Source organism: Symsagittifera roscoffensis, chromosome 6, assembly GCF_963678635.1.
Source record: "Symsagittifera roscoffensis chromosome 6, txSymRosc1.1, whole genome shotgun sequence".
In the NCBI taxonomy this organism is placed as follows: domain Eukaryota; kingdom Metazoa; phylum Xenacoelomorpha; order Acoela; family Convolutidae; genus Symsagittifera; species Symsagittifera roscoffensis.
The window spans coordinates 33,371,302-33,398,263 of NC_087067.1; the positions used below are offsets into that span (position 1 = coordinate 33,371,302).

A 26,962-nucleotide genomic window follows, 5' to 3' on the forward strand; every position below is an offset into this window, starting at 1 on the left:
AACCTCGGTGATACCAAAAAGTTAAGCCTAATCGAGCGTGGTGCAAAAAATGAAATTTTCAAAATTTGTTTTTTTTTCAAAGTTCATTTTTTTCATCTCGTTTCATAAATTTGAGCTCAGGACAATTCCAACGAGCCCAAAACGACGTTTGTAGCTCAAGTTTACGTGGAGTAATCATCAGTTGAAAAATTGGGGGGACCCGAATTTCGGCCATTTTGGACGAAAATCGGCCTAAAAGCTAACTTTTCAGTTAGTGCAATTTTTTTTCTTGCATTTTTCAAGAGATTTGGGCTGCCCTCCGCTGTCGCAGAGTGCATTCAAAGAAAACATATCAAATAGATTTGAATACTTACCTATTTAATAAGTTTATCACAACAATTAGGCTAAAAGCAACTGACAGTATCCTGGCTGGTATTCAATCATATGCCACTTACAGTGGATGTGCGGCTATCATGCCATAGATGGTCATTCAAGGCACCTTGTACACGCTCCATAGGTTTTGACCAGCTGATTTGGCCATAAAACACATTGGGCCAAAAAAATTCCAAACAATGTCAATTTTCAGTATTTTGTTTGAAATGCATAAATTATAACGTGAACTTGCAAAAATTTACATGGTATAAGAGCATATTTTTACTCTCGCGCGAGGGCGAGTGTTTTAAAAGTAATGTACATAGACATAAGCTAGTAAGGATATAAATGAAAGCGGAGTAACTCAAATGCCTACGACCCTACCATGTTGAATGCACCGGTTCTCGTCCGATCACCGAAGTTAAGCAACATTGGGCCTGGTTAGTACTTGGATGGGAGAACGCCTGGGAACACCAGGTGTTGTAGGCTTTTATTTAAAGCAAAAGTAATTCTTTTAATTTTATGCGCTAAGAGTTATTGCTGTTTAAAGTTCGGTGATGTCGAAAAGTTAAGCCTAATCGAGCGTGGTGCAAAAATTTTCAATGGGTCAAATTTTGGCCAAAACAAAAGAAAACCGAAAAATTTCTTTTGCAGTATCAATTTTGTGTACAATCAGCTGCTGATAGGTCAAAAATAATGGAGATAACTTTTGGGATCTTTGAGTTATAGCCTTTTGAATTTCGGTGATGTCAAAAAAATAAGCCCAATCGAGCCTGGTGAATTGCGCGAACGGCCATAACTTGCCCAAAAATTTTAAAATTTCAAATTTTATTATTTGGATCACAAGATCATAGCCAAATCTTGGGGGATTGAGAAAATGAACCAATTTTGTCTTTCCAATACAAAGTTATAAGCTTTTGAAACCTCGGTGATACCAAAAAGTTAAGCCTAATCGAGCGTGGTGCAAAAAATGAAATTTTCAAAATTTTTGTTTTTTTTTGTTCAAAGTTCATTTTTTTCATCTTGTTTCATAAATTTGAGCTCAGGACAATTCCAACGAGCCCAAAACGACGTTTGTAGCTCAAGTTTACGTGGAGTAATCATCAGTTGAAAATTTGGGGGGACCCGAATTTCGGCCATTTTGGACGAAAATCGGCCTAAAAGCTAACTTTTACGTTAGTGCAATTTTTTTCTTGCATTTTTCAAGAGAATTGGGCTGCCCTCCGCTGTCGCAGAGTGCATTCAAAGAAAACTTATCAAATAGATTTGAATACTTACCTATTTAATAAGTTTATCACAACAATTAGGCTAAAAGCAACTGACAGTATCCTGGCTGGTATTCAATCATATGCCACTTACAGTGGATGTGCGGCTATCATGCCATAGATGGTCATTCAACGCACCTTGTACACGCTCCATAGGTTTTGACCAGCTGATTTGGCCATAAAACACATTGGGCCAAAAAAATTCCAAACAATGTCAATTTTCAGTATTTTGTTTGAAATGCATAAATTATAACATGAGCGAGCAAAATTTTACATGGTATAAGAGCATATTTTTACTCTCGCGCGAGGGCGAGTGTTTTAAAAGTAATGTACATAGACATAAGCTAGTAAGGATATAAATGAAAGCGGAGTAACTCAAATGCCTACGACCCTACCATGTTGAATGCACCGGTTCTCGTCCGATCACCGAAGTTAAGCAACATTGGGCCTGGTTAGTACTTGGATGGGAGACCGCCTGGGAACACCAGGTGTTGTAGGCTTTTTTTTAAAGCAAAAGTAATTCTTTTACTTTTATGCGCTAAGAGTTATTGCTGTTTAAAGTTCGGTGATGTCGAAAAGTTAAGCCTAATCGAGCGTGGTGCAAAAATTTTCAATGGGTCAAATTTTGGCCAAAACAAAAGAAAACCGAAAAATTTCTTCTGCAGTATCAATTTTGTGTACAATCAGCTGCTGATAGGTCAAAAATAATGGAGATAACTTTTGGGGTCTTTGAGTTATAGCCTTTTGAATTTCGGTGATGTCAAAAAAATAAGCCCAATCGAGCCTGGTGAATTGCGCGAACGGCCATAACTTGCCCAAAAATTTTAAAATTTCCAAATTTTATTATTTGGATCACAAGATCATAGTCAAATCTTGGGGGACTGAGAAAATGAACCAATTTCGTCGGTCCAACACAAAGTTATAAGCTTTTGAAATCTCGGTGATACCAAAAAGTTAAGCCTAATCGAGCGTGATGCAAAAAATGAAATTTTCAAAATGTTTGTTTTTTTTTTGTTCAAAGTTCATTTTTTTCATCTTGTTTCATAAATTTGAGCTCAGGACAATTCCAACGAGCCCAAAACGACGTTTGTAGCTCAAGTGTACGTGGAGTAATCATCAGTTAAAAACTTGGGGGGACCCGAATTTCGGCCATTTTGGACGAAAATCGGCCTAAAAGCTAACTTTTAAGAAGTGCAATTTTTTTCTTGCATTTTTCAAGAAAATTGGGCTGCCCTCCGCTGTCGCAGAGTGCATTCAAAGTAAACTTATCAAATAGATTTGAATACTTACCTATTTAATAAGTTTATCACAACAATTAGGCTAAAAGCAACTGACAGTATCCTGGCTGGTATTCAATCATATGCCACTTACAGTGGATGTGCGGCTATCATGCCATAGATGGTCATTCAAGGCACCTTGTACACGCTCCATAGGTTTTGACCAGCTGATTTGGCCATAAAACACATTGGGCCAAAAAAATTCCAAACAATGTCAATTTTCAGTATTTTGTTTGAAATGCATAAATTATAACGTGAGCGAGCAAAATTTTACATGGTATAAGAGCATATTTTTACTCTCGCGCGAGGGCGAGTGTTTTAAAAGTAATGTACATAGACATAAGCTAGTAAGGATATAAATGAAAGCGGAGTAACTCAAATGCCTACGACCCTACCATGTTGAATGCACCGGTTCTCGTCCGATCACCGAAGTTAAGCAACATTGGGCCTGGTTAGTACTTGGATGGGAGACCGCCTGGGAACACCAGGTGTTGTAGGCTTTTATTTAAAGCAAAAGTAATTCTTTTACTTTTATGCGCTAAGAGTTATTGCTGTTTAAAGTTCGGTGATGTCGAAAAGTTAAGCCTAATCGAGCGTGGTGCAAAAATTTTCAATGGGTCAAATTTTGGCCAAAACAAAAGAAAACCGAAAAATTTCTTTTGCAGTATCAATTTTGTGTACAATCAGCTGCTGATAGGTCAAAAATAATGGAGATAACTTTTGGGGTCTTTGAGTTATAGCCTTTTGAATTTCGGTGATGTCAAAAAAATAAGCCCAATCGAGCCTGGTGAATTGCGCGAACGGCCATAACTTGCCCAAAAATTTTAAAATTTCCAAATTTTATTATTTGGATCACAAGATCATAGTCAAATCTTGGGGGACTGAGAAAATGAACCAATTTCGTCGGTCCAACACAAAGTTATAAGCTTTTGAAATCTCGGTGATACCAAAAAGTTAAGCCTAATCGAGCGTGATGCAAAAAATGAAATTTTCAAAATTTTTGTTTTTTTTGTTCAAAGTTCATTTTTTTCATCTTGTTTCATAAATTTGAGCTCAGGACAATTCCAACGAGCCCAAGTGCTCAAGTGTACGTGGAGTAATCATCAGTTAAAAACTTGGGGGGACCCGAATTTCGGCCATTTTGGACGAAAATCGGCCTAAAAGCTAACTTTTAAGAAGTGCAATTTTTTTCTTGCATTTTTCAAGAAAATTGGGCTGCCCTCCGCTGTCGCAGAGTGCATTCAAAGTAAACTTATCAAATAGATTTGAATACTTACCTATTTAATAAGTTTATCACAACAATTAGGCTAAAAGCAACTGACAGTATCCTGGCTGGTATTCAATCATATGCCACTTACAGTGGATGTGCGGCTATCATGCCATAGATGGTCATTCAAGGCACCTTGTACACGCTCCATAGGTTTTGACCAGCTGATTCGGCCATAAAACACACTGGGCCAAAAAAATTCCAAACAATGTCAATTTTCAGTATTTTGTTTGAAATGCATAAATTATAACGTGAGCGTGCAAAATTTTACATGGTATAAGAGCATATTTTTACTCTCGCGCGAGGGCGAGTGTTTTAAAAGTAATGTACATAAAGGATATAAATGAAAGCGGAGTAACTCAAATGCCTACGACCATACCATGTTGAATGCACCGGTTCTCGTCCGATCACCGAAGTTAAGCAACATTGGGCCTGGTTAGTACTTGGATGGGAGACCGCCTGGGAACACCAGGTGTTGTAGGCTTTTATTTAAAGCAAAAGTAATTCTTTTACTTTTATGCGCTAAGAGTTATTGCTGTTTAAAGTTCGGTGATGTCAAAAAGTTAAGCCTAATCGAGCGTGGTGCAAAAATTTTCAATGGGTCAAATTTTGGCCAAAACAAAAGAAAACCGAAAAACTTCTTTTGCAGTATCAATTTTGTGTACAATCAGCTGCTGATAGGTCAAAAATAATGTAGATAACTTTCGGGGTCTTTGAGTTATAGCCTTTTGAATTTCGGTGATGTCAAAAAAATAAGCCCAATCGAGCCTGGTGAATTGCGCGAACGGCCATAACTTGCCCAAAAAATTTAAAATTTCCAAATTTTATTATTTGGATCACAAGATCATAGTCAAATCTTGGGGGAATGAGAAAATGAACCAATTTCGTCGATCCAACACAAAGTTATAAGCTTTTGAATTCTCGGTGATACCAAAAAGTTAAGCCTAATCGAGCGTGGTGCAAAAAATGAAATTTTCAAAATTTTTGTTTTTTTTTGTTCAAAGTTCATTTTTTTCATCTTGTTTCATAAATTTGAGCTCAGGACAATTCCAACGAGCCCAAAACGACGTTTGTAGCTCAAGTTTACGTGGAGTAATCATCAGTTAAAAATTTGGGGGGACCCGAATTTCGGCCATTTTGGACGTAAATCGGCCTAAAAGCTAACTTTTAAGTTAGTGCAATTTTTTTTCTTGCATTTTTCAAGAGAATTGGGCTGCCCTCCGCTGTCGCAGAGTGCATTCAAAGAAAACATATCAAATAGATTTGAATACTTACCTGTTTAATAAGTTTATCACAACAATTAGGCTAAAAGCAACTGACAGTATCCTGGCTGGTATTCAATCATATGCCACTTGCAGTGGATGTGCGGCTATCATGCCATAGATGGTCATTCAAGGCACCTTGTACACGCTCCATAGGTTTTGACCAGCTGATTTGGCCATAAAACACATTGGGCCAAAAAAATTCCAAACAATGTCAATTTTCAGTATTTTGTTTGAAATGCATAAATTATAACGTGAGCGTGCAAAAATTTACATGGTATAAGAGCATATTTTTACTCTCGCGCGAGGGCGAGTGTTTTAAAAGTAATGTACATAGACATAAGCTAGTAAGGATATAAATGAAAGCGGAGTAACTCAAATGCCTACGACCCTACCATGTTGAATGCACCGGTTCTCGTCCGATCACCGAAGTTAAGCAACATTGGGCCTGGTTAGTAATTGGATGGGAGACCGCCTGGGAACACCAGGTGTTGTAGGCTTTTATTTAAAGCAAAAGTAATTCTTTTACTTTTATGCGCTAAGAGTTATTGCTGTTTAAAGTTCGGTGATGTCAAAAAGTTAAGCCTAATCGAGCGTGGTGCAAAAATTTTCAATGGGTCAAATTTTGGCCAAAACAAAAGAAAACCGAAAAACTTCTTTTGCAGTATCAATTTTGTGTACAATCAGCTGCTGATAGGTCAAAAATAATGGAGATAACTTTTGGGGTCTTTGAGTTATAGCCTTTTGAATTTCGGTGATGTCAAAAAAATAAGCCCAATCGAGCCTGGTGAATTGCGCGAACGGCCATAACTTGCCCAAAAAATTTAAAATTTCCAAATTTTATTATTTGGATCACAAGATCATAGTCAAATTTTGGGGGAATGAGAAAATGAACCAATTTCGTCGTTCCAACACAAAGTTATAAGCTTTTGAATTCTCGGTGATACCAAAAAGTTAAGCCGAATCGAGCGTGGTGCAAAAAATGAAATTTTCAAAATTTTTGTTTTTTTTTTGTTCAAAGTTCATTTTTTTCATCTTGTTTCATAAATTTGAGCTCAGGACAATTCCAACGAGCCCAAAACGACGTTTGTAGCTCAAGTTTACGTGGAGTAATCATCAGTTAAAAATTTGGGGGGACCCGAATTTCGGCCATTTTGGACGTAAATCGGCCTAAAAGCTAACTTTTAAGTTAGTGCAATTTTTTTTCTTGCATTTTTCAAGAGAATTGGGCTGCCCTCCGCTGTCGCAGAGTGCATTCAAAGAAAACATATCAAATAGATTTGAATACTTACCTGTTTAATAAGTTTATCACAACAATTAGGCTAAAAGCAACTGACAGTATCCTGGCTGGTATTCAATCATATGCCACTTACAGTGGATGTGCGGCTATCATGCCATAGATGGTCATTCAAGGCACCTTGTACATGCTCCATAGGTTTTGACCAGCTGATTTGGCCATAAAACACATTGGGCCAAAAAAATTCCAAACAATGTCAATTTTCAGTATTTTGTTTGAAATGCATAAATTATAACGTGAGCGAGCAAAATTTTACATGGTATAAGAGCATATTTTTACTCTCGCGCGAGGGCGAGTGTTTTAAAAGTAATGTACATAGACATATACTAGTAAGGATATAAATGAAAGCGGAGTAACTCAAATGCCTACGACCCTACCATGTTGAATGCACCGGTTCTCGTCCGATCACCGAAGTTAAGCAACATTGGGCCTGGTTAGTACTTGGATGGGAGAACGCCTGGGAACACCAGGTGTTGTAGGCTTTTATTTAAAGCAAAAGTAATTCTTTTATTTTTATGCGCTAAGAGTTATTGCTGTTTAAAGTTCGGTGATGTCGAAAAGTTAAGCCTAATCGAGCGTGGTGCAAAAATTTTCAATGGGTCAAATTTTGGCCAAAACAAAAGAAAACCGAAAAATTTCTTTTGCAGTATCAATTTTGTGTACAATCAGCTGCTGATAGGTCAAAAATAAAGGAGATAACTTTTGGGGTCTTTGAGTTATAGCCTTTTGAATTTCGGTGATGTCAAAAAAATAAGCCCAATCGAGCCTGGTGAATTGCGCGAACGGCCATAACTTGCCCAAAAATTTTAAAATTTCCAAATTTTATTATTTGGATCACAAGATCATAGTCAAATCTTGGGGGACTGAGAAAATGAACCAATTTCGTCGGTCCAACACAAAGTTATAAGCTTTTGAAATCTCGGTGATACCAAAAAGTTAAGCCTAATCGAGCGTGGTGCAAATAATGAAATTTTCAAAATTTTTGTTTTTTTTTTTGTTCAAAGTTCATTTTTTTCATCTTGTTTCATAAATTTGAGCACAGACAATTCCAACGAGCCCAAAACGACGTTTGTAGCTCAAGTGTACGTGGAGTAATCATCAGTTAAAAATTTGGGGGGACCCGAATTTCGGCCATTTTGGACGAAAATCGGCCTAAAAGCTAACTTTTAAGTAGTGCAATTTTTTTCTTGCATTTTTCAAGAAAATTGGGCTGCCCTCCGCTGTCGCAGAGTGCATTCAAAGAAAACTTATCAAATAGATTTGAATACTTACCTATTTAATAAGTTTATCACAACAATTAGGCTAAAAGCAACTGACAGTATCCTGGCTGGTATTCAATCATATGCCACTTACAGTGGATGTGCGGCTATCATGCCATAGATGGTCATTCAAGGCACCTTGTACACGCTCCATAGGTTTTGACCAGCTGATTCGGCCATAAAACACATTGGGCCAAAAAAATTCCAAACAATGTCAATTTTCAGTATTTTGTTTGAAATGCATAAATTATAACGTGAGCGTGCAAAATTTTACTTGGTATAAGAGCATATTTTTACTCTCGCGCGAGGGCGAGTGTTTTAAAAGTAATGTACATAGACATAAGCTAGTAAGGATATAAATGAAAGCGGAGTAACTCAAATGCCTACGACCATACCATGTTGAATGCACCGGTTCTTGTCCGATCACCGAAGTTAAGCAACATTGGGCCTGGTTAGTACTTGGATGGGAGACCGCCTGGGAACACCAGGTGTTGTAGGCTTTTATTTAAAGCAAAAGTATTTCTTTTACTTTTATGCGCTAAGAGTTACTGCTGTTTAAAGTTCGGTGATGTCAAAAAGTTAAGCCTAATCGAGCGTGGTGCAAAAATTTTCAATGGGTCAAATTTTGGCCAAAACAAAAGAAAACCGAAAAATTTCTTTTGCAGTATCAATTTTGTGTACAATCAGCTGCTGATAGGTCAAAAATATTGGAGATAACTTTTGGGGTCTTTGAGTTATAGCCTTTTGAATTTCGGTGATGTCAAAAAAATAAGCCCAATCGAGCCTGGTGAATTGCGCGAACGGCCATAACTTGCCCAAAAATTTTAAAATTTCCAAATTTTATTATTTGGATCACAAGATCACAGTCAAATCTTGGGGGACTGAGAAAATGAACCAATTTCGTCGGTCCAAAACAAAGTTATAAGCTTTTGAAATCTCGGTGATACCAAAAAGTTAAGCCTAATCGAGCGTGGTGCAAAAAAAGAAATTTTCAAAATTTTTGTTTTTTTTTGTTGAAAGTTCATTTTTTTCATCTTGTTTCATAAATTTGAGCTCAGGAAAATTTGAACGAGCCCAAAACGACGTTTGTAGCTCAAGTGTACGTGGAGTAATCATCAGTTAAAAATTTGGGGGGACCCGAATTTCGGCCATTTTGGACGAAAATCGGCCTAAAAGCTAACTTTTAAGTAGTGCAATTTTTTTTCTTGCATTTTTCAAGAAAATTGGGCTGCCCTCCGCTGTCGCAGAGTGCATTCAAAGAAAACTTATCAAATAGATTTGAATACTTACCTATTTAATAAGTTTATCACAACAAATAGGCTAAAAGCAACTGACAGTATCCTGGCTGGTATTCAATCATATGCCACTTACAGTGGATGTGCGGCTATCATGCCATATATGGTCATTCAAGGCACCTTGTACACGCTCCATAGGTTTTGACCAGCTGATTCGGCCATAAAACACATTGGGCCAAAAAAATTCCAAACAATGTCAATTTTCAGTATTTTGTTTGAAATGCATAAATTATAACGTGAGCGTGCAAAATTTTACATGGTATAAGAGCATATTTTTACTCTCGCGCGAGGGCGAGTGTTTTAAAAGTAATGTACATAGACATAAGCTAGTAAGGATATAAATGAAAGCGGAGTAACTCAAATGCCTACGACCATACCATGTTGAATGCACCGGTTCTCGTCCGATCACCGAAGTTAAGCAACATTGGGCCTGGTTAGTATTTGGATGGGAGACCGCCTGGGAACACCCGGCCGCCCGGCTTTTACTTAAAGCAAAAGTATTTCTTTTACTTTTATGCGCTAAGAGTTATTGCTGTTTAAAGTTCGGTGATGTCAAAAAGTTAAGCCTAATCGAGCGTGGTGCAAAAATTTTCAATGGGTCAAATTTTGGCCAAAACAAAAGAAAACCGAAAAATTTCTTTTGCAGTATCAATTTTGTGTACAATCAGCTGCTGATAGGTCAAAAATATTGGAGATAACTTTTGGGGTCTTTGAGTTATAGCCTTTTGAATTTCGGTGATGTCAAAAAAATAAGCCCAATCGAGCCTGGTGAATTGCGCGAACGGCCATAAATTGCCCAAAAATTTTAAAATTTCCAAATTTTATTATTTGGATCACAAGATCACAGTCAAATCTTGGGGGACTGAGAAAATGAACCAATTTCGTCGGTCCAACACAAAGTTATAAGCTTTTGAAATCTCGGTGATACCAAAAAGTTAAGCCTAATCGAGCGTGGTGCAAAAAAAGAAATTTTCAAAATTTTTGTTTTTTTTTTGTTGAAAGTTCATTTTTTTCATCTTGTTTCATAAATTTGAGCTCAGGAAAATTCGAACGAGCCCAAAACGACGTTTGTAGCTCAAGTGTACGTGGAGTAATCATCAGTTAAAAATTTGGGGGGACCCGAATTTCGGCCATTTTGGACGAAAATCGGCCTAAAAGCTAACTTTTAAGTAGTGCAATTTTTTTTCTTGCATTTTTCAAGAAAATTGGGCTGCCCTCCGCTGTCGCAGAGTGCATTCAAAGAAAACTTATCAAATCGATTTGAATACTTACCTATTTAATAAGTTTATCACAACAAATAGGCTAAAAGCAACTGACAGTATCCTGGCTGGTATTCAATCATATGCCACTTACAGTGGATGTGCGGCTATCATGCCATATATGGTCATTCAAGGCACCTTGTACACGCTCCATAGGTTTTGACCAGCTGATTCGGCCATAAAACACATTGGGCCAAAAAAATTCCAAACAATGTCAATTTTCAGTATTTTGTTTGAAATGCATAAATTATAACGTGAGCGTGCAAAATTTTACATGGTATAAGAGCATATTTTTACTCTCGCGCGAGGGCGAGTGTTTTAAAAGTAATGTACATAGACATAAGCTAGTAAGGATATAAATGAAAGCGGAGTAACTCAAATGCCTACGACCATACCATGTTGAATGCACCGGTTCTCGTCCGATCACCGAAGTTAAGCAACATTGGGCCTGGTTAGTACTTGGATGGGAGACCGCCTGGGAACACCCGGCCGCCCGGCTTTTACTTAAAGCAAAAGTATTTCTTTTACTTTTATGCGCTAAGAGTTATTGCTGTTTAAAGTTCGGTGATGTCAAAAAGTTAAGCCTAATCGAGCGTGGTGCAAAAATTTTCAATGGGTCAAATTTTGGCCAAAACAAAAGAAAACCGAAAATTTCTTTTGCAGTATCAATTTTGTGTACAATCAGCTGCTGATAGGTCAAAAATATTGGAGATAACTTTTGGGGTCTTTGAGTTATAGCCTTTTGAATTTCGGTGATGTCAAAAAAATAAGCCCAATCGAGCCTGGTGAATTGCGCGAACGGCCATAACTTGCCCAAAAATTTTAAAATTTCCAAATTTTATTATTTGGATCACAAGATCACAGTCAAATCTTGGGGGACTGAGAAAATGAACCAATTTCGTCGGTCCAACACAAAGTTATAAGCTTTTGAAATCTCGGTGATACCAAAAAGTTAAGCCTAATCGAGCGTGGTGCAAAAAAAGAAATTTTCAAAATTTTTGTTTTTTTTTTGTTGAAAGTTCATTTTTTTCATCTTGTTTCATAAATTTGAGCTCAGGAAAATTCGAACGAGCCCAAAACGACGTTTGTAGCTCAAGTGTGCGTGGAGTAATCATCAGTTAAAAATTTGGGGGGACCCGAATTTCGGCCATTTTGGACGAAAATCGGCCTAAAAGCTAACTTTTAAGTAGTGCAATTTTTTTTCTTGCATTTTTCAAGAAAGTTGGGCTGCCCTCCGCTGTCGCAGAGTGCATTCAAAGAAAAGTTATCAAATAGATTTGAATACTAACCTATTTAATAATCTTATCACAACAAATAGGCTAAAAGCAACTGACAGTATCCTGGCTGGTATTCAATCATATGCCACTTACAGTGGATGTGCGGCTATCATGCCATATATGGTCATTCAAGGCACCTTGTACACGCTCCATAGGTTTTGACCAGCTGATTCGGCCATAAAACACATTGGGCCAAAAAAATTCCAAACAATGTCAATTTTCAGTATTTTGTTTGAAATGCATAAATTATAACGTGAGCGTGCAAAATTTTACATGGTATAAGAGCATATTTTTACTCTCGCGCGAGGGCGAGTGTTTTAAAAGTAATGTACATAGACATAAGCTAGTAAGGATATAAATGAGAGCGGAGTAACTCAAATGCCTACGACCATACCATGTTGAATGCACCGGTTCTCGTCCGATCACCGAAGTTAAGCAACATTGGGCCTGGTTAGTACTTGGATGGGAGACCGCCTGGGAACACCCGGCCGCCCGGCTTTTACTTAAAGCAAAAGTATTTCTTTTACTTTTATGCGCTAAGAGTTATTGCTGTTTAAAGTTCGGTGATGTCAAAAAGTTAAGCCTAATCGAGCGTGGTGCAAAAATTTTCAATGGGTCAAATTTTGGCCAAAACAAAAGAAAACCGAAAAATTTCTATTGCAGTATCAATTTTGTGTACAATCAGCTGCTGATAGGTCAAAAATATTGGAGATAACTTTTGGGGTCTTTGAGTTATAGCCTTTTGAATTTCGGTGATGTCAAAAAAATAAGCCCAATCGAGCCTGGTGAATTGCGCGAACGGCCATAACTTGCCCAAAAATTTTAAAATTTCCAAATTTTATTATTTGGATCACAAGATCACAGTCAAATCTTGGGGGACTGAGAAAATGAACCAATTTCGTCGGTCCAACACAAAGTTATAAGCTTTTGAAATCTCGGTGATACCAAAAAGTTAAGCCTAATCGAGCGTGGTGCAAAAAAAGAAATTTTCAAAATTTTTGTTTTTTTTTTGTTGAAAGTTCATTTTTTTCATCTTGTTTCATAAATTTGAGCTCAGGAAAATTTGAACGAGCCCAAAACGACGTTTGTAGCTCAAGTGTGCGTGGAGTAATCATCAGTTAAAAATTTGGGGGGACCCGAATTTCGGCCATTTTGGACGAAAATCGGCCTAAAAGCTAACTTTTAAGTAGTGCAATTTTTTTTCTTGCATTTTTCAAGAAAATTGGGCTGCCCTCCGCTGTCGCAGAGTGCATTCAAAGAAAACTTATCAAATAGATTTGAATACTTACCTATTTAATAAGTTTATCACAACAATTAGGCTAAAAGCAACTGACAGTATCCTGGCTGGTATTCAATCATATGCCACTTACAGTGGATGTGCGGCTATCATGCCATAGATGGTCATTCAAGGCACCTTGTACACGCTCCATAGGTTTTGACCAGCTGATTCGGCCATAAAACACATTGGGCCAAAAAAATTCCAAACAATGTCAATTTTCAGTATTTTGTTTGAAATGCATAAATTATAACGTGAGCGTGCAAAATTTTACATGGTATAAGAGCATTTTTTTACTCTCGCGCGAGGGCGAGTGTTTTAAAAGTAATGTACATAGACATAAGCTAGTAAGGATATAAATGAAAGCGGAGTAACTCAAATGCCTACGACCATACCATGTTGAATGCACCGGTTCTCGTCCGATCACCGAAGTTAAGCAACATTGGGCCTGGTTAGTACTTGGATGGGAGAACGCCTGGGAACACCAGGTGTTGTAGGCTTTTACTTAAAGCAAAAGTATTTCTTTTACTTTTATGCGCTAAGAGTTATTGCTGTTTAAAGTTCGGTGATGTCAAAAAGTTAAGCCTAATCGAGCGTGGTGCAAAAATTTTCAATGGGTCAAATTTTGGCCAAAACAAAAGAAAACCGAAAAATTTCTTTTGCAGTATCAATTTTGTGTACAATCAGCTGCTGATAGGTCAAAAATATTGGAGATAACTTTTGGGGTCTTTGAGTTATAGCCTTTTGAATTTCGGTGATGTCAAAAAAATAAGCCCAATCGAGCCTGGTGAATTGCGCGAACGGCCATAACTTGCCCAAAAATTTTAAAATTTCCAAACTTTATTATTTGGATCACAAGATCACAGTCAAATCTTGGGGGACTGAGAAAATGAACCAATTTCGTCGGTCCAACACAAAGTTATAAGCTTTTGAAATCTCGGTGATACCAAAAAGTTAAGCCTAATCGAGCGTGGTGCAAAAAAAGAAATTTTCAAAATTTTTGTTTTTTTTTTTGTTGAAAGTTCATTTTTTTCATCTTGTTTCATAAATTTGAGCTCAGGAAAATTCGAACGAGCCCAAAACGACGTTTGTAGCTCAAGTGTGCGTGGAGTAATCATCAGTTAAAAATTTGGGGGGACCCGAATTTCGGCCATTTTGGACGAAAATCGGCCTAAAAGCTAACTTTTAAGTAGTGCAATTTTTTTTCTTGCATTTTTCAAGAAAATTGGGCTGCCCTCCGCTGTCGCAGAGTGCATTCAAAGAAAACTTATCAAATAGATTTGAATACTTACCTATTTAATAAGTTTATCACAACAATTAGGCTAAAAGCAACTGACAGTATCCTGGCTGGTATTCAATCATATGCCACTTACAGTGGATGTGCGGCTATCATGCCATAGATGGTCATTCAAGGCACCTTGTACACGCTCCATAGGTTTTGACCAGCTGATTCGGCCATAAAACACATTGGGCCAAAAAAAATTCCAAACAATGTCAATTTTCAGTATTTTGTTTGAAATGCATAAATTATAACGTGAGCGTGCAAAATTTTACATGGTATAAGAGCATTTTTTTACTCTCGCGCGAGGGCGAGTGTTTTAAAAGTAATGTACATAGACATAAGCTAGTAAGGATATAAATGAAAGCGGAGTAACTCAAATGCCTACGACCATACCATGTTGAATGCACCGGTTCTCGTCCGATCACCGAAGTTAAGCAACATTGGGCCTGGTTAGTACTTGGATGGGAGAACGCCTGGGAACACCAGGTGTTTTAGGCTTTTACTTAAAGCAAAAGTATTTCTTTTACTTTTATGCGCTAAGAGTTATTGCTGTTTAAAGTTCGGTGATGTCAAAAAGTTAAGCCTAATCGAGCGTGGTGCAAAAATTTTCAATGGGTCAAATTTTGGCCAAAACAAAAGAAAACCGAAAAATTTCTTTTGCAGTATCAATTTTGTGTACAATCAGCTGCTGATAGGTCAAAAATATTGGAGATAACTTTTGGGGTCTTTGAGTTATAGCCTTTTGAATTTCGGTGATGTCAAAAAAATAAGCCCAATCGAGCCTGGTGAATTGCGCGAACGGCCATAACTTGCCCAAAAATTTTAAAATTTCCAAATTTTATTATTTGGATCACAAGATCACAGTCAAATCTTGGGGGACTGAGAAAATGAACCAATTTCGTCGGTCCAACACACAGTTATAAGCTTTTGAAATCTCGGTGATACCAAAAAGTTAAGCCTAATCGAGCGTGGTGCAAAAAAAGAAATTTTCAAAATTTTTGTTTTTTTTTTTGTTGAAAGTTCATTTTTTTCATCTTGTTTCATAAATTTGAGCTCAGGAAAATTCGAACGAGCCCAAAACGACGTTTGTAGCTCAAGTGTGCGTGGAGTAATCATCAGTTAAAAATTTGGGGGGACCCGAATTTCGGCCATTTTGGACGAAAATCGGCCTAAAAGCTAACTTTTAAGTAGTGCAATTTTTTTTCTTGCATTTTTCAAGAAAATTGGGCTGCCCTCCGCTGTCGCAGAGTGCATTCAAAGAAAACTTATCAAATAGATTTGAATACTTACCTATTTAATAAGTTTATCACAACAATTAGGCTAAAAGCAACTGACAGTATCCTGGCTGGTATTCAATCATATGCCACTTACAGTGGATGTGCGGCTATCATGCCATAGATGGTCATTCAAGGCACCTTGTACACGCTCCATAGGTTTTGACCAGCTGATTCGGCCATAAAACACATTGGGCCAAAAAAAATTCCAAACAATGTCAATTTTCAGTATTTTGTTTGAAATGCATAAATTATAACGTGAGCGTGCAAAATTTTACATGGTATAAGAGCATTTTTTTACTCTCGCGCGAGGGCGAGTGTTTTAAAAGTAATGTACATAGACATAAGCTAGTAAGGATATAAATGAAAGCGGAGTAACTCAAATGCCTACGACCATACCATGTTGAATGCACCGGTTCTCGTCCGATCACCGAAGTTAAGCAACATTGGGCCTGGTTAGTACTTGGATGGGAGAACGCCTGGGAACACCAGGTGTTTTAGGCTTTTACTTAAAGCAAAAGTATTTCTTTTACTTTTATGCGCTAAGAGTTATTGCTGTTTAAAGTTCGGTGATGTCAAAAAGTTAAGCCTAATCGAGCGTGGTGCAAAAATTTTCAATGGGTCAAATTTTGGCCAAAACAAAAGAAAACTGAAAAATTTCTTTTGCAGTATCAATTTTGTGTACAATCAGCTGCTGATAGGTCAAAAATATTGGAGATAACTTTTGGGGTCTTTGAGTTATAGCCTTTTGAATTTCGGTGATGTCAAAAAAATAAGCCCAATCGAGCCTGGTGAATTGCGCGAACGGCCATAACTTGCCCAAAAATTTTAAAATTTCCAAATTTTATTATTTGGATCACAAGATCACAGTCAAATCTTGGGGGACTGAGAAAATGAACCAATTTCGTCGGTCCAACACACAGTTATAAGCTTTTGAAATCTCGGTGATACCAAAAAGTTAAGCCTAATCGAGCGTGGTGCAAAAAAAGAAATTTTCAAAATTTTTGTTTTTTTTTTTGTTGAAAGTTCATTTTTTTCATCTTGTTTCATAAATTTGAGCTCAGGAAAATTCGAACGAGCCCAAAACGACGTTTGTAGCTCAAGTGTGCGTGGAGTAATCATCAGTTAAAAATTTGGGGGGACCCGAATTTCGGCCATTTTGGACGAAAATCGGCCTAAAAGCTAACTTTTAAGTAGTGCAATTTTTTTTCTTGCATTTTTCAAGAAAATTGGGCTGCCCTCCGCTGTCGCAGAGTGCATTCAAAGAAAACTTATCAAATAGATTTGAATACTTACCTATTTAATAAGTTTATCACAACAATTAGGCTAAAAGCAACTGACAGTATCCTGGCTGGTATTCAATCATATGCCACTTACAGTGGATGTGCGGCTATCATGCCATAGATGGTCATTCAAGGCACCTTGTACACGCTCCATAGGTTTTGACCAGCTGATTCGGCCATAAAACACATTGGGCCAAAAAAAATTCCAAACAATGTCAATTTTCAGTATTTTGTTTGAAATGCATAAATTATAACGTGAGCGTGCAAAATTTTACATGGTATAAGAGCATTTTTTTACTCTCGCGCGAGGGCGAGTGTTTTAAAAGTAATGTACATAGACATAAGCTAGTAAGGATATAAATGAAAGCGGAGTAACTCAAATGCCTACGACCATACCATGTTGAATGCACCGGTTCTCGTCCGATCACCGAAGTTAAGCAACATTGGGCCTGGTTAGTACTTGGATGGGAGAACGCCTGGGAACACCAGGTGTTTTAGGCTTTTACTTAAAGCAAAAGTATTTCTTTTACTTTTATGCGCTAAGAGTTATTGCTGTTTAAAGTTCGGTGATGTCAAAAAGTTAAGCCTAATCGAGCGTGGTGCAAAAATTTTCAATGGGTCAAATTTTGGCCAAAACAAAAGAAAACCGAAAAATTTCTTTTGCAGTATCAATTTTGTGTACAATCAGCTGCTGATAGGTCAAAAATATTGGAGATAACTTTTGGGGTCTTTGAGTTATAGCCTTTTGAATTTCGGTGATGTCAAAAAAATAAGCCCAATCGAGCCTGGTGAATTGCGCGAACGGCCATAACTTGCCCAAAAATTTTAAAATTTCCAAATTTTATTATTTGGATCACAAGATCACAGTCAAATCTTGGGGGACTGAGAAAATGAACCAATTTCGTCGGTCCAACACAAAGTTATAAGCTTTTGAAATCTCGGTGATACCAAAAAGTTAAGCCTAATCGAGCGTGGTGCAAAAAATGAAATTTTCAAAAAGTTTTGTTTTTTTTTCGTTGAAAGTTCATTTTTTTCATCTCGTTTCATAAATTTGAGCTCAAGACAATTCCAACGAGCCCAAAACGACGTTTGTAGCTCAAGTGTACGTGGAGTAATCATCAGTTGAAAATTTGGGGGGACCCGAATTTCGGCCATTTTGGACGAAAATCGGCCTAAAAGCTAACTTTTAACTTAGTGCAATTTTTTTCTTGCATTTTTCAAGAGAATTGGGCTGCCCTCCGCTGTCGCAGAGTGCATTCAAAGAAAACTTATCAAATATATTTGAATACTTACCTAATTAATAAGTTTATCACAACAATTAGGCTAAAAGCAACTGACAGTATCCTGGCTGGTATTCAATCATATGCCACTTACAGTGGATGTGCGGCTATCATGCCATAGATGGTCATTCAAGGCACCTTGTACACGCTCCATAGGTTTTGACCAGCTGATTTGGCCATAAAACACATTGGGCCAAAAAAATTCCAAACAATGTCAATTTTCAGTATTTTGTTTGAAATGCATAAATTATAACGTGAGCGTGCAAAATTTTACATGGTATAAGAGCATATTTTTACTCTCGCGCGAGGGCGAGTGTTTTAAAAGTAATGTACATAGACATAAGCTAGTAAGGATATAAATGAAAGCGGAGTAACTCAAATGCCTACAACCATACCATGTTGAATGCACCGGTTCTCGTCCGATCACCGAAGTTAAGCAACATTGAGCCTGGTTAGTACTTGGATGGGAGACCGCCTGGGAACACCAGGTGTTGTAGGCTTTTATTTAAAGCAAAAGTAATTCTTTTACTTTTATGCGCTAAGAGTTATTGCTGTTTAAAGTTCGGTGATGTCAAAAAGTTAAGCCTAATCGAGCGTGGTGCAAAAATTTTCAATGGGTCAAATTTTGGCCAAAACAAAAGAAAACCGAAAAATTTCTTTTGCAGTATCAATTTTGTGTACAATCAGCTGCTGATAGGTCAAAAATAATGGAGATAACTTTTGGGGTCTTTGAGTTATAGCCTTTTGAATTTCGGTGATGTCAAAAAAATAAGCCCAATCGAGCCTGGTGAATTGCGCGAACGGCCATAACTTGCCCAAAAATTTTAAAATATCCAAATTTTATTATTTGGATCACAAGATCATAGTCGAATCTTGGGGGACTGAGAAAATGAACCAATTTCGTCTGTCCAACACAAAGTTATAAATTTTTGAAATCTCGGTGATACCAAAAAGTTAAGCCTAATCGAGCGTGGTGCAAAAAATGAAATTTTCAAAAAGTTTTGTTTTTTTTTTCGTTGAAAGTTCATTTTTTTCATCTTGTTTCATAAATTTGAGCTCAAGACAATTCCAACGAGCCCAAAACGACGTTTGTAGCTCAAGTGTACGTGGAGTAATCATCAGTTGAAAATTTGGGGGGACCCGAATTTCGGCCATTTTGGACGAAAATCGGCCTAAAAGCTAACTTTTAACTTAGTGCAATTTTTTTCTTGCATTTTTCAAGAGAATTGGGCTGCCCTCCGCTGTCGCAGAGTGCATTCAAAGAAAACTTATCAAATATATTTGAATACTTACCTAATTAATAAGTTTATCACAACAATTAGGCTAAAAGCAACTGACAGTATCCTGGCTGGTATTCAATCATATGCCACTTACAGTGGATGTGCGGCTATCATGCCATAGATGGTCATTCAAGGCACCTTGTACACGCTCCATAGGTTTTGACCAGCTGATTTGGCCATAAAACACATTGGGCCAAAAAAATTCCAAACAATGTCAATTTTCAGTATTTTGTTTGAAATGCATAAATTATAACGTGAGCGTGCAAAATTTTACATGGTATAAGAGCATATTTTTACTCTCGCGCGAGGGCGAGTGTTTTAAAAGTAATGTACATAGACATAAGCTAGTAAGGATATAAATGAAAGCGGAGTAACTCAAATGCCTACAACCATACCATGTTGAATGCACCGGTTCTCGTCCGATCACCGAAGTTAAGCAACATTGAGCCTGGTTAGTACTTGGATGGGAGACCGCCTGGGAACACCAGGTGTTGTAGGCTTTTATTTAAAGCAAAAGTAATTCTTTTACTTTTATGCGCTAAGAGTTATTGCTGTTTAAAGTTCGGTGATGTCAAAAAGTTAAGCCTAATCGAGCGTGGTGCAAAAATTTTCAATGGGTCAAATTTTGGCCAAAACAAAAGAAAACCGAAAAATTTCTTTTGCAGTATCAATTTTGTGTATAATCAGCTGCTGATAGGTCAAAAATAATGGAGATAACTTTTGGGGTCTTTGAGTTATAGCCTTTTGAATTTCGGTGATGTCAAAAAAATAAGCCCAATCGAGCCTGGTGAATTGCGCGAACGGCCATAACTTGCCCAAAAATTTTAAAACATCCAAATTTTATTATTTGGATCACAAGATCATAGTCAAATCTTGGGGGACTGAGAAAATGAACCAATTTCGTCGGTCCAACACAAAGTTATAAGCTTTTGAAATCTCGGTGATACCAAAAAGTTAAGCCTAATCGAGCGTGGTGCAAAAAACGAAATTTTCAAAATTTTTTTTTTTCAAAGTTCATTTTTTTCATCTTGTTTCATAAATTTGAGCTCAGGACAATTCCAACGAGCCCAAAACGACGTTTGTAGCTCAAGTGTACGTGGAGTAATCATCAGTTGAAAATTTGGGGGGACCCGAACTTCGGCCATTTTGGACGAAAATCGGCCTAAAAGCTAACTTTTAAGTTAGTGCAATTTTTTTTTCTTGCATTTTTCAAGAGAATGGGGCTGCCCTCCGCTGTCGCAGAGTGCATTCAAAGAAAACTTATCAAATAGATTTGAATACTTACCTATTTAATAAGTTTATCACAACAATTAGGCTAAAAGCAACTGACAGTATCCTGGCTGGTATTCAATCATATGCCACTTACAGTGGATGTGCGGCTATCATGCCATAGATGGTCATTCAAGGCACCTTGTACACGCTCCATAGGTTTTGACCAGCTGATTTGGCCATAAAACACATTGGGCCAAAAAAATTCCAAACAATGTCAATTTTCAGTATTTTGTTTGAAATGCATAAATTATAACGTGAGCGTGCAAAATTTTACATGGTATAAGAGCATATTTTTACTCTCGCGCGAGGGCGAGTGTTTTAAAAGTAATGTACATAGACATAAGCTAGTAAGGATATAAATGAAAGCGGAGTAACTCAAAGCCTACGACCATACCATGTTGAATGCACCGGTTCTCGTCCGATCACCGAAGTTAAGCAACATTGGGCCTGGTTAGTACTTGGATGGGAGACCGCCTGGGAACACCAGGTGTTGTAGGCTTTTATTTAAAGCAAAAGTAATTCTTTTACTTTTATGCGCTAAGAGTTATTGCTGTTTAAAGTTCGGTGATGTCAAAAAGTTAAGCCTAATCGAGCGTGGTGCAAAAATTTTCAATGGGTCAAATTTTGGCCAAAACAAAAGAAAACCGAAAAGTTTCTTTTGCAGTATCAATTTTGTGTACAATCAGCTGCTGATAGGTCAAAAATAATGGAGATAACTTTTGGGGTCTTTGAGTTATAGCCTTTTGAATTTCGGTGATGTCAAAAAAATAAGCCCAATCGAGCCTGGTGAATTGCGCGAACGGCCATAACTTGCCCAAAAATTTTAAATTTTCCAAAATTCATTATTTGGATCACAAGATCATAGTCAAATCTTGGGGGACTGAGAAAATGAACCAATGTCGTCTTTCCAACACAAAGTTATAAGCTTTTGAAATCTCGGTGATACCAAAAAGTTAAGCCTAATCGAGCGTGGTGCAAAAAATGAAGATTTCAATTTTTTTTTCCTTCAAAATTCATTTTTTTCATCTCGTTTCATAAATTTGAGCTCAGGACAATTCCAACGAGCCCAAAACGACGTTTGTAGCTCAAGTGTACGTGGAGTAATCATCAGTTAAAAATTTGGGGGGACCCGAATTTCGGCCATTTTGGACGAAAATCGGCCTAAAAGCTAACTTTTCAGTTAGTGCAATTTTTTTTTTGCATTTTTCAAGAGAATTGGGCTGCCCTCCGCTGTCGCAGAGTGCATTCAAAGAAAACTTATCAAATAGATTTGAATACTTACCTATTTAATAAGTTTATCACAACAATTAGGCTAAAAGCAACTGACAGTATCCTGGCTGGTATTCAATCATATGCCACTTACAGTGGATGTGCGGCTATCATGCCATAGATGGTCATTCAAGGCACCTTGTACACGCTCCATAGGTTTTGACCAGCTGATTTGGCCATAAAACACATTGGGCCAAAAAAATTCCAAACAATGTCAATTTTCAGTATTTTGTTTGAAATGCATAAATTATAACGTGAGCGTGCAAAATTTTACATGGTATAAGAGCATATTTTTACTCTCGCGCGAGGGCGAGTGTTTTAAAAGTAATGTACATAGACATAAGCTAGTAAGGATATAAATGAAAGCGGAGTAACTCAAAGCCTACGACCATACCATGTTGAATGCACCGGTTCTCGTCCGATCACCGAAGTTAAGCAACATTGGGCCTGGTTAGTACTTGGATTGGAGACCGCCTGGGAACACCAGGTGTTGTAGGCTTTTATTTAAAGCAAAAGTAATTCTTTTACTTTTATGCGCTAAGAGTTATTGCTGTTTAAAGTTCGGTGATGTCAAAAAGTTAAGCCTAATCGAGCGTAGTGCAAAAATTTTCAATGGGTCAAATTTTGGCCAAAACAAAAGAAAACCGAAAAATTTCTTTTGCAGTATCAATTTTGTGTACAATCAGCTGCTGATAGGTCAAAAATAATGGAGATAACTTTTGGGGTCTTTGAGTTATAGCCTTTTGAATTTCGGTGATGTCAAAAAAATAAGCCCAATCGAGCCTGGTGAATTGCGCGAACGGCCATAACTTGCCCAAAAATTGTAAAATATCCAAATTTTATTATTTGGATCACAAGATCATAGTCAAATCTTGGGGGACTGAGAAAATGAACCAATTTCGTCGGTCCAACACAAAGTTATAAGCTTTTGAAATCTCGGTGATACCAAAAAGTTAAGCCTAATCGAGCGTGGTGCAAAAAAAGAAATTTTCAAAATTTTTGTTTTTTTTTTGTTGAAAGTTCATTTTTTTCATCTTGTTTCATAAATTTGAGCTCAGGAAAATTCGAACGAGCCAAAAACGACGTTTGTAGCTCAAGTGTACGTGGAGTAATCATCAGTTAAAAATTTGGGGGGACCCGAATTTCGGCCATTTTGGACGAAAATCGGCCTAAAAGCTAACTTTTAAGTAGTGCAATTTTTTTTCTTGCATTTTTCAAGAGAATTGGGCTGCCCTCCGCTGTCGCAGAAAGCATTCAAAGAAAACTTATCAAATAGATTTGAATACTTACCTATTTAATAAGTTTATCACAACAATTAGGCTAAAAGCAACTGACAGTATCCTGGCTGGTATTCAATCATATGCCACTTACAGTGGATGTGCGGCTATCATGCCATAGATGGTCATTCAAGGCACCTTGTACACGCTCCATAGGTTTTGACCAGCTGATTTGGCCATAAAACACATTGGGCCAAAAAAATTCCAAACAATGTCAATTTTCAGTATTTTGTTTGAAATGCATAAATTATAACGTGAGCGTGCAAAGTTTTACATGAAATAAGAGCATATTTTTACTCTCGCGCGAGGGCGAGTGATTTAAAAGTAATGTACATAGACATAAGCTAGTAAGGATATAAATGAAAGCGGAGTAACTCAAATGCCTACGACCATACCATGTTGAATGCACCGGTTCTCGTCCGATCACCGAAGTTAAGCAACATTGGGCCTGGTTAGTACTTGGATGGGAGACCGCCTGGGAACACCAGGTGTTGTAGGCTTTTATTTAAAGCAAAAGTAATTCTTTTACTTTTATGCGCTAAGAGTTATTGCTGTTTAAAGTTCGGTGATGTCAAAAAGTTAAGCCTAATCGAGCGTGGTGCAAAAATTTTCAATGGGTCAAATTTTGGCCAAAACAAAAGAAAACCGAAAAATTTCTTTTGCAGTATCAATTTTGTGTACAATCAGCTGCTGATAGGTCAAAAATAATGGAGATAACTTTTGGGGTCTTTGAGTTATAGCCTTTTGAATTTCGGTGATGTCAAAAAAATAAGCCCAATCGAGCCTGGTGAATTGCGCGAACGGCCATAACTTGCCCAAAAATTTTAAAATTTCCAAATTTTATTATTTGGATCACAAGATCATAGTCAAATCTTGGGAGACTGAGAAAATGAACCAATTTCGTCGGTCCAACACAAAGTTATAAGCTTTTGAAATCTCGGTGATACCAAAAAGTTAAGCGTGGTGCAAAAAATGAAATTTTCAAAATTTTTGTTTTTTTTTTTTCGATGAAAGTTCATTTTTTTCATCTCTTTTCATAAATTTGAGCTCAGGACAATTCCAACGAGCCCAAAACGACGTTTGTAGCTCAAGTGTACGTGGAGTAATCATCAGTTGAAAATTTGGGGGGACCCGAATTTCGGCCATTTTGGACGAAAATCGGCCTAAAAGCTAACTTTTAAGTTAGTGCAATTTTTTTTCTTGCATTTTTCAAGAGAATTGGGCTGCCTTCCGCAGTCGCAGAGTGCATTCAAAGAAAACTTATCAAATAGATTTGAATACTTACCTATTTAATAAGTTTATCACAACAATTAGGCTAAAAGCAACTGACAGTATCCTGGCTGGTATTCAATCATATGCCACTTACAGTGGATGTGCGGCTATCATGCCATAGATGGTCATTCAAGGCACCTTGTACACGCTCCATAGGTTTTGACCAGCTGATTTGGCCATAAAACACATTGGGCCAAAAAAAATTCCAAACAATGTCAATTTTCAGTATTTTGTTTGAAATGCATAAATTATAACGTGAGCGTGCAAAATTTTACATGGTATAAGAGCATATTTTTACTCTCGCGCGAGGGCGAGTGTTTTAAAAGTAATGTACATAGACATAAGCTAGTAAGGATATAAATGAAAGCGGAGTAACTCAAATGCCTACGACCATACCATGTTGAATGCACCGGTTCTCGTCCGATCACCGAAGTTAAGCAACATTGGGCCTGGTTAGTACTTGGATGGGAGACCGCCTGGGAACACCAGGTGTTGTAGGCTTTTATTTAAAGCAAAAGTAATTCTTTTACTTTTATGCGCTGAGAGTTATTGCTGTTTAAAGTTCGGTGATGTCAAAAAGTTAAGCCTAATCGAGCGTGGTGCAAAAATTTTCAATGGGTCAAATTTTGGCCAAAACAAAAGAAAACCGAAAAGTTTCTTTTGCAGTATCAATTTTGTGTAGAATCAGCTGCTGATAGGTCAAAAATAATGGAGATAACTTTTGGGGTCTTTGAGTTATAGCCTTTTGAATTTCGGTGATGTCAAAAAAATAAGCCCAATCGAGCCTGGTGAATTGCGCGAACGGCCATAACTTGCCCAAAAATTTTAAAATATCCAAATTTTATTATTTGGATCACAAGATCATTGTCAAATCTTGGGGGACTGAGAAAATGAACCAATTTCGTCTGTCCAACACAAAGTTATAAGCTTTTGAAATCTCGGTGATACCAAAAAGTTAAGCCTAATCGAGCGTGGTGCAAAAAACAAAATTTTCAAAATTACTGTTTTTTTTCGTTGAAAGTTCATTTTTTTCAACTCGTTTCATAAATTTGAGCTCAGGACAATTCCAACGAGCCCAAAACGACGTTTGTAGCTCAAGTGTACGTGGAGTAATCATCAGTTGAAAATTTGGGGGGACCCGAATTTCGGCCATTTTGGACGAAAATCGGCCTAAAAGCTAATTTTTCAGTTAGTGCAATTTTTTTTCTTGCATTTTTCAAGAAAACTGGGCTGCCCTCCGCTGTCGCAGAGTGCATTCAAAGAAAACTTATCAAATAGATTTGAATACTTACCTATTTAATAAGTTTATCACAACAATTAGGCTAAAAGCAACTGACAGTATCCTGGCTGGTATTCAATCATATGCCACTTACAGTGGATGTGCGGCTATCATGCCATAGATGGTCATTCAAGGCACCTTGTACACGCTCCATAGGGTTGACCAGCTGATTTGGCCATAAAACACATTGGGCCAAAAAAATTCCAAACAATGTCAATTTTCAGTATTTTGTTTGAAATGCATAAATTATAACGTGAGCGTGCAAAATTTTACATGGTATAAGAGCATATTTTTACTCTCGCGCGAGGGCGAGTGTTTTAAAAGTAATGTACATAGACATAAGCTAGTAAGGATATAAATGAAAGCGGAGTAACTCAAATGCCTACGACCATACCATGTTGAATGCACCGGTTCTAGTCCAATCACCGAAGTTAAGCAACATTGGGCCTGATTAGTACTTGGATGGGAGACCGCCTGGGAACACCAGGTGTTGTAGGCTTTTATTTAAAGCAAAAGTAATTCTTTTACTTTTATGCGCTAAGAGTTATTGCTGTTTAAAGTTCGGTGATGTCAAAAAGTTAAGCATAATCGAGCGTGGTGCAAAAATTTTCAATGGGTCAAATTTTGGCCAAAACAAAAGAAAACCGAAAAGTTTCTTTTGCAGTATCAATTTTGTGTAGAATCAGCTGCTGATAGGTCAAAAATAATGGAGATAACTTTTGGGGTCTTTGAGTTATAGCCTTTTGAATTTCGGTGATGTCAAAAAAATAAGCCCAATCGAGCCTGGTGAATTGCGCGAACGGCCATAACTTGCCCAAAAATTTTAAAATATCCAAATTTTATTATTTGGATCACAAGATCATAGTCAAATCTTGGGGGACTGAGAAAATGAACCAATTTCGTCTGTCCAACACAAATTTATAAGCTTTTGAAATCTTGGTGATACCAAAAAGTTAAGCCTAATCGAGCGTGGTGCAAAAAACGAAATTTTCAAAATTTTTGTTTTTTTTCCGATCAAAGTTCATTTTTTTCATCTTGTTTCATAAATTTGAGCTCAGGATAATTCCAACGAGCCCAAAACGACGTTTGTAGCTCAAGTGTACGTGGAG

The 26,962-nt window shown here is 37.3% G+C and overlaps 18 non-coding genes and 3 pseudogenes across 18 annotated transcripts; all 21 read left to right on the forward strand.

Moving 5' to 3' along the window:
- The first annotated feature begins 721 nt into the window (after nucleotides 1-721).
- LOC134849207 (5S ribosomal RNA) lies at nucleotides 722-840 on the forward strand. The gene has a single exon (XR_010163245.1). It is a non-coding gene; the product is annotated as a 5S ribosomal RNA (ribosomal RNA).
- Nucleotides 841-1,997: 1,157 nt separating this feature from the next.
- On the forward strand, nucleotides 1,998-2,116 carry LOC134849020 (5S ribosomal RNA). Its single transcript, XR_010163065.1, has one exon. It is a non-coding gene; the product is annotated as a 5S ribosomal RNA (ribosomal RNA).
- A 1,158-nt stretch (nucleotides 2,117-3,274) lies between these two features.
- LOC134849021 (5S ribosomal RNA) lies at nucleotides 3,275-3,393 on the forward strand. The gene has a single exon (XR_010163066.1). It is a non-coding gene; the product is annotated as a 5S ribosomal RNA (ribosomal RNA).
- A 1,132-nt stretch (nucleotides 3,394-4,525) lies between these two features.
- LOC134849551 (5S ribosomal RNA) lies at nucleotides 4,526-4,644 on the forward strand. The gene has a single exon (XR_010163567.1). It is a non-coding gene; the product is annotated as a 5S ribosomal RNA (ribosomal RNA).
- Nucleotides 4,645-5,803: 1,159 nt separating this feature from the next.
- LOC134849191 (5S ribosomal RNA) lies at nucleotides 5,804-5,922 on the forward strand. The gene has a single exon (XR_010163229.1). It is a non-coding gene; the product is annotated as a 5S ribosomal RNA (ribosomal RNA).
- A 1,160-nt stretch (nucleotides 5,923-7,082) lies between these two features.
- LOC134849208 (5S ribosomal RNA) lies at nucleotides 7,083-7,201 on the forward strand. Its single transcript, XR_010163246.1, has one exon. It is a non-coding gene; the product is annotated as a 5S ribosomal RNA (ribosomal RNA).
- A 1,158-nt stretch (nucleotides 7,202-8,359) lies between these two features.
- On the forward strand, nucleotides 8,360-8,478 carry LOC134849068 (5S ribosomal RNA). The gene has a single exon (XR_010163111.1). It is a non-coding gene; the product is annotated as a 5S ribosomal RNA (ribosomal RNA).
- Nucleotides 8,479-9,636: 1,158 nt separating this feature from the next.
- On the forward strand, nucleotides 9,637-9,754 carry LOC134849268 (5S ribosomal RNA; annotated as a pseudogene).
- Nucleotides 9,755-10,913: 1,159 nt separating this feature from the next.
- Nucleotides 10,914-11,031, forward strand: LOC134849265 (5S ribosomal RNA; annotated as a pseudogene).
- Nucleotides 11,032-12,189: 1,158 nt separating this feature from the next.
- Nucleotides 12,190-12,307, forward strand: LOC134849266 (5S ribosomal RNA; annotated as a pseudogene).
- Nucleotides 12,308-13,466: 1,159 nt separating this feature from the next.
- Nucleotides 13,467-13,585, forward strand: LOC134849139 (5S ribosomal RNA). The gene has a single exon (XR_010163178.1). It is a non-coding gene; the product is annotated as a 5S ribosomal RNA (ribosomal RNA).
- A 1,161-nt stretch (nucleotides 13,586-14,746) lies between these two features.
- LOC134849231 (5S ribosomal RNA) lies at nucleotides 14,747-14,865 on the forward strand. The gene has a single exon (XR_010163268.1). It is a non-coding gene; the product is annotated as a 5S ribosomal RNA (ribosomal RNA).
- Nucleotides 14,866-16,026: 1,161 nt separating this feature from the next.
- Nucleotides 16,027-16,145, forward strand: LOC134849232 (5S ribosomal RNA). The gene has a single exon (XR_010163269.1). It is a non-coding gene; the product is annotated as a 5S ribosomal RNA (ribosomal RNA).
- A 1,161-nt stretch (nucleotides 16,146-17,306) lies between these two features.
- Nucleotides 17,307-17,425, forward strand: LOC134849233 (5S ribosomal RNA). Its single transcript, XR_010163270.1, has one exon. It is a non-coding gene; the product is annotated as a 5S ribosomal RNA (ribosomal RNA).
- Nucleotides 17,426-18,585: 1,160 nt separating this feature from the next.
- On the forward strand, nucleotides 18,586-18,704 carry LOC134849109 (5S ribosomal RNA). The gene has a single exon (XR_010163149.1). It is a non-coding gene; the product is annotated as a 5S ribosomal RNA (ribosomal RNA).
- Nucleotides 18,705-19,865: 1,161 nt separating this feature from the next.
- LOC134849110 (5S ribosomal RNA) lies at nucleotides 19,866-19,984 on the forward strand. Its single transcript, XR_010163150.1, has one exon. It is a non-coding gene; the product is annotated as a 5S ribosomal RNA (ribosomal RNA).
- Nucleotides 19,985-21,136: 1,152 nt separating this feature from the next.
- On the forward strand, nucleotides 21,137-21,255 carry LOC134849563 (5S ribosomal RNA). The gene has a single exon (XR_010163579.1). It is a non-coding gene; the product is annotated as a 5S ribosomal RNA (ribosomal RNA).
- Nucleotides 21,256-22,405: 1,150 nt separating this feature from the next.
- On the forward strand, nucleotides 22,406-22,524 carry LOC134849147 (5S ribosomal RNA). Its single transcript, XR_010163186.1, has one exon. It is a non-coding gene; the product is annotated as a 5S ribosomal RNA (ribosomal RNA).
- Nucleotides 22,525-23,683: 1,159 nt separating this feature from the next.
- LOC134849574 (5S ribosomal RNA) lies at nucleotides 23,684-23,802 on the forward strand. Its single transcript, XR_010163590.1, has one exon. It is a non-coding gene; the product is annotated as a 5S ribosomal RNA (ribosomal RNA).
- A 1,154-nt stretch (nucleotides 23,803-24,956) lies between these two features.
- Nucleotides 24,957-25,075, forward strand: LOC134849585 (5S ribosomal RNA). Its single transcript, XR_010163601.1, has one exon. It is a non-coding gene; the product is annotated as a 5S ribosomal RNA (ribosomal RNA).
- A 1,158-nt stretch (nucleotides 25,076-26,233) lies between these two features.
- Nucleotides 26,234-26,352, forward strand: LOC134849223 (5S ribosomal RNA). The gene has a single exon (XR_010163260.1). It is a non-coding gene; the product is annotated as a 5S ribosomal RNA (ribosomal RNA).
- The last annotated feature ends 610 nt before the right edge of the window (nucleotides 26,353-26,962 follow it).